The sequence below is a fragment of the Pinus tabuliformis genome, chromosome 8 (assembly GCF_031772625.1).
Source record: "Pinus tabuliformis cultivar Carrire ecotype Pingquan chromosome 8, CPIR1, whole genome shotgun sequence".
Taxonomy (NCBI): Eukaryota; Viridiplantae; Streptophyta; class Pinopsida; order Pinales; family Pinaceae; genus Pinus; species Pinus tabuliformis.
Window position 1 is genome coordinate 62972529 of NC_142294.1, and position 6754 is coordinate 62979282.

The following is a 6754-nucleotide window of genomic DNA, read 5'->3' on the forward strand; positions in this document are numbered from 1 at the left end:
TTCATTTTTCCATTATTTTCCTTCATTTTCCTCCTCACATGCAACATGTGACCTTTCAGCTTCCTTTTCTCCTAATTTCCATTATTTTCATAAATAAAATGTCAATTAATGCCTCTTTTCCTTTCCAAATCCTTTTCCATTTCCATTGCATGTAGATGAGGAGATTTTGGCTCCAAAGGAAGAACCTCAGGATGTTGCGGAGTAGCCACAAGTAGAGGATCAAAGAGTGGAAGCACCCACTCATGCAGATTTTTCCAGAGATGGAAGGAAGCACACCATGGAAGCTGACAGATTATTGCATGATGCTAGAAATAATGTGGGAGCACCCATATCATAGCACAGGTAGAGGAGGTAACCAGATCGGTAAGCTAGGTACAAGGCTCTGATGAGTGAGCTAGTTCAGGAAAAACCATCCTCATTCAAGGAAGCAGTGAAAAATCCAATACGAGTTGATTCCATGGTAGATGAATATGATTCCATAGTTAGAAAAAATGTTTGGGAATTTCTCCCAAGACCAGAGAAAAATTCAATGGTATGTTCCAGGTGGATCTACAAGGTGAAACAAACAATAGAGGGAAGCATCAAGAAAGACAAGGACAGATTTATGGCCAAGCGGTTCTCTCAGGTGGAGGGAATTGACTATGAGGAGATCTTTGCTCTAGTTGCAAGGTACTCTTCAATAAGATCAATTCTAGCTCTTGCAACACAGATGGGATGGAAGATACATCATATGGATGTGAAGATAGCATTCCTCAATGGAGTGATTGAGGAGGAGGTGTACATTGAGAAACAGGAAGGATTTGCATTCGAAGGAGAGTCGCATGTGTGCAGACTCAATCGAGCGTTATATGGATTAAAACAAGAACCCCATGCTTGGTACACCAGGATCGATAGTTATTCACCAGGTTGGGATTCACCAAAATTTAAGCAGATTCCAACCTTTACCATATTGTTGTTGAAGGAAAATGATTGATTATAGTATTATATGTCGATGATTTAATTTTAACTGGCGATGAGAAGCTTATCAATTCTTGCAAAGAGGATCTTGCAAGAGAATTTGAGATGAAGGACATGGGGTTCATGCATTAGTTCCTCGGTTTGGAAGTATGGAAAGGAGATGGGGAACTATTTGTCTCTCAGGGAAATTATGCAAATGAGATACTAAAGAATTTTTGCAAGGAGAGTAGCGAACCCATGGACACTCCTCTAGCAAGTAGTTAGAGGAAAGAGGATGCCACTTCAGGTGAGGAGGTGGAGGCCATTATTTACAGGCAACTTGTGGGTTCACTTATGTATTTGGTGAACACACAACCAAACATGTGTTATGCAATTAACCAGCTTAGTCAAGTAATGGTTAAGCCAACCAAATTGTATTGGAAGGCATCCAAACTTGTGTTGAGATACCTCAGAGGCACTACTCAGTATGATATTTGGTACAGATGGACAGAGGGATTCAAGCTTCAAGGCTTAACAGATGCAGATTGGGCAGGTAGTCCATCAGATCAAAAGAGCGCTTCAAGAGGGTTCTTGGTACAACAAGAAGCAAAGATCAATTGCACTTAGTTTAGCAGAAGACAAGTGCATGGCTGCTAGTCAAGCAACTTGTGAAGCTACCTGGATGAGGAAGATTCTTGTGGGGTTATTTGGTCAGATGATGTATCCCACTTTGATTTACTATGATAATCATAGTTGTATCAAACTCTTTGAAAATCCAGTTTTTCATGATCAATCCAAGCATATCAACATTCGATATCACCGTCTACGAGATTGTGTGCAAAGGTGAATCGTGTTGTTTAAATACATTCCTATAGAGGAACAAGATGCAGATATTTTGACAAAGGCATTGTCAAGAGGAAAATTTGAGTTCCATAGAGACAAGATTAGGGAATTTGATAATCCATTTCTGGTTGAGAGGGAGTGTTGAAAATGGCAACAAGAAAATCTTGATTTAATTTTCCCTTGAATTAAATTAGAAGAAAATTATAATTACACATCACAAGACAATAAGAATGAGTTAACTAAGTTAATTTCACTTAGTTGGCTCAATTAATTCGAGTTGAGGGCCTAATTTGAGTCATGTAGAGTAGTTCCTAAAATTTAGGAGCCTAGGTTGAGTTTAATTTGAGTTGTAATAGTTTAATTCAGTTAAACTAAGTTAATGTCAGTTAAACTAGTTCAACTATTGGAGGAACTAGTAGGAGGTCTAGCATTGGGGTGAAACTTTAGTGTTCAACTACCTAACTAATAAATCAACCATAATTAACTCATGCATGCATGAAATTCGAGTTATCCAGTTGATATTGGAGTTCAAGGGCAGTGTAATATCAGTTGTATAAATTTCTGAGTTGTACAGGTGGTGAATGCAATCAGAGAAGGGCCTATAGGGATTGCGCAATTCTAATTAGGAGTTTCCCTAATTAATAGGGGGGTAATTCCCAAGGAAACAATGGAAGGAAATAGGATCTTGGCAGGCAGCATAATTGGCTAAGTATTGGCCAGATTTAGCTTGTGAGGTAGTGAGATAGATTATATTTGTACATAGATTGTTCAGTCTTGAACAAGCATTGTATTTCTTCTCTATTTTCTGACTAATGGAATACATATAGGAAGGGGTATTGAGCAGTTTCTTTCCCTTTAGATAAATATCTGAGCATATGTGACTGAATCTTGTCTCATGTTTATGTTGTGATTTCTCGATCTATTAGTTGTTTCCGCTAATGAGTAAAGTAGATTCAAGTATTTTGTTTTAGCATATTACATAAGCACACTAGTAGAAAACGATAGTGACTAGGTGACTAAAAAAGTTAGTCACCACAATTATTGCAAGTCAATTACTACTAAATTTGAGAAATTTTAAGTGACCGAACTAAAAATGACTAATGTAAACGACTAATTTAGTTTAGGGATAAAATATATGACTAGGTAATAAGTGACCAAACTAAAATGACTAATCTAGTCCCGGACTAAAATATATGACTAGATAATAAGTGACAAAATTAATAATGACTAACATAAATAACACATATTCAAACCATGTAAACAACACATATGCAAACCTTTACAAGTGTAGAGCCTCCATGCGTGTGTGTGAGGGAAGGTGTTTGATATATCATAGCTGGTTTCCCTTCATCGCCAAATAGGCTTAGGCTATGAGTGGATTGGCCAAGCAACTCTCACAATTCGTTCCTCTGAGTTTTTGGGAAATCTCAAGTTAAATTCCAACTAGTGCTAGTAGATGGTCTCAGAGGTGTTTGCTAGGATTTTTAAACAAGATCACTAGATCCCAATGCAACAGAGGTGCCTTGGATTTGCTGAAAAGTAAAATATCCCACATGGCACCAAATGCATGATTGATGCATGGTACAAGCCTAAGACCCATTCTTACTATGTAAAACATACTAATTACACTAAATATCCCCCATAGAGGCCTAAGATTCCCTATAGAGGTCATGTGTGCTTCTTTGAGAACTACTTCTCAAAGTTTAATCATCAAAGATTCAAATAAGGCCTAAGCCACTTATGTTCCTATTTTGACCAAGCCTACACTTGTAAGCATCATATGTGATTTGAAGGCCTCCTAAATTCATTAAGATCCAATGATGAGGCTCTAAGACCCAATCATGGTGTGCAAAACCTTTGAATGGTTGACACATCCCTTCTACACGCCAAATAATATCCCTTAGAGAATATAATTAATGTGTGGTTTGAAGCCCTTTTAATTATGGCCACTCATTATTTAAGACTTAAGTCCCTTTTTTTTAATTTCCCTCGTTGGCCATAGTAAAGGCCATGAGACCCATTCTTATTATGAAAAACATACTAAATGCCCATATTCCTAGCTAGAGGTCATGTTCATTGCAATTGAGCATGAGAAAGATTAATTTAGGAACTAAGACCCTTTTTTTCCTATCCTAACCATAACACAGACACTAACTCGCATATGTGGTGAGAAATACTTCTTATCAAAGATCCATTAAAGAATATCTATGTGATTTTAAATTCTAGCTCATAGCCATTGCGACTAAAAAGCTTCTTGTAAGGCCTAATGCCCTTGTTTACCTCCCCTACCTGTGGTACATTCCTTGACTCCTATACATGGTGTGAAAAAATTCCTAATGGAATTGATATCCCATAGATCCCTAAAATTAGTTAGAGAAGATCTATGTGGTTGTTCAATGCCAAATTCATGGCCCTTGAGCATGAGAAGCTTCATTTTAGAAGTAAACACATTTTTCTCCTTTCTTCATACAAATTCTTATTATGCAAATAATAGTAATGGTGCCCATATTCCTAGTCTAAGGCCCTTTTTATGTCCATTGGTAAAGGCTTTGAGAGTTATTCCTAGTGTGCAAAATGTGGTAATGTTGTACAAATATTAGTAAAGATAAAGGCCCCAAAAGAAATTCCTCAATTGGTCATAACCTCTCATAATGCTAAATCTGGGCAATAGGCCTCATTGTGATAGGTGGAAGCTTAGTTCAAAAAATTAATTATTGTCAAACCTTTAGAAGGGGGCATGTTATCATACCTTTCTGTGTCTATGTTGAAACAAGAAGAAATCTTGACATGATTTTAATGTTGAGTCGTTTAATTTGTCTCAATACATAAGAAGTTGTGGTGACATAAACAACTAGAGATTGAAGAAGGTTATACTCTTCGACACATATAAATGGAGTATTCTTTAAGTGCGATTTTTTTGAGTTTTCGACAGATTTCTCACTGGAATTTGATGAAACATTTTGTGGCCAAATCTTGATTTGTGTTGTTTAAATTGGTTTTTTGACTGCATATATGGATTCAACACCCTCAAAAACCCCTAGGGCACTTTGACTGTAAAGAGTTCACCTGTCAAACTTGTGATTTCAATAAATCCCTTTCGGATTTTAGACAAATTAGATCGGAAAATAAACCAGAAAACTTCCAAAAAATTGCACTTAAAGACTACTCACATATAAATATCGTTGCATAGAACCACTAATTATATTTGTTGAAACTTAAGCTTTACATATTAAATGGTTTATATCCAATTTAATATCTTGTTTATTTTTATTGAATCCTTAATTTAATACTTTGCATAATTTTTTGTTTTAAATATTGTTATTGACATTTAAATTTTAAAATTTTATTTTAGATAGTGTATATATAATAATTTTATAAACATTATTATCCTATATTATTGTTTTTTTCCTCATATACCCACTATTATTAATTATTAATGTAATTGTTATTATTAAAAATATATTTGTATTTATTTTATTGTTATTATTAAAAATGTATTTGTATTTCATTTTATTTGTTAGTTTATGCGGGTGGCATCACATTGACCTACAAGTTCTCTACAACCCTACATGCCCTGCATCCATCGACAATGTTTATCCGCTCCTTGCCGCACGGGAAACCTGGAGGACAATGACTCATTTCACCATTCCTACAATTAGATAGATCATTAATGAGACGATCCGCGGAAGCCCAACATGCTTGTAAGTGATTTTCTATTTCTATATGCTCTACAAACTTATTGATTTACATTTTTTCCCTCTATAACATAGCACCATAATTAATTCTTCGTAGAATTTTGAATCTATTGATTTTGGGTTTTAATGGAAGCACAACTACAAAGGTTTTTGGAGTTAGAAGCAGCAGGGCCTGTGCGATATTTGATGGCATTGTGATTATGATGGTGGGAGTGGTATTTCTAGTGGGATACATGATGTTCAGAAACAAACGCATCCCCACCTCATTTGTTTACTCCAAAAATATGTAGGTGCGCCCATGCCTCATTTCTTCTAATTTTCATGAATACAAATGAATTATTTGTTAAATCTTTCGCAACCTTGAAGAGGCTATGGAAAACCTATTTTAAATGTGTCTTTTTTTGTCCATATCCAGTACATCCAATGCATAAATTATATGGTGAATATCAAAGCCTCATTAAAATTGGTCTGTGTTAGTGTCCATATTCAATTCACTTAATGGATAGTTGAATTAGCCCATATAAAACTAGGCTTTAGGTGGCCTTGTGCAAGCATGTATATTCAATTCACCCAAGACATGGTCTATTTGGTGCATATGAAACCTTAGTTTCAGTGGGTCATGGGTCTTTGTTCGTGTTCACATTCAATTCATCCAATACATCACCATCTAGATGGTGCATTTCAAACTCTGATTTAAATGGGTCTTTGCTAGTGTCCATATTCAGTGCACCCAATGCACCATTATATAGATCTCACACAAAACCAATGTGTTGAGGGAGTGAGCACCTCGATTCTCTTGATGTAATAATAAATTTTGACAAAAACACAACATTTGAATATTGAGATGACATATTAATTCAATAAAATAAATTTTCCCACAAGAAATTGATTGAAATTGATCTAGGGAATTTGGGGGAAGAGACATTGTAATTCACAAGAGCACCGAGCTTGAGAAATTGGAACAACATTTGTTTTTCCAATCCAAGAAACAAATATGGACTAATTGAAATGAATGTGAAACTCAATGCATCATCTGGATGCCTCATATTCAACCCAGGTTTAAATGGCCATGTAATAGTGTCCATTGTCAATTTTCCCCATGATTAATCTAGATGGTTCATATCAAATTTGGGTTTAAATGGACCTATGCCAGTGTCCCTGTTCAATTAATCCATTGCATCATCTAGGTGGTGCATATCAAACCTGGGTTTAAATGAATTTGTACTAGTGTCCATATTCAATGCACCATTACACAGATCTGATACACGTTGGGGGATCCC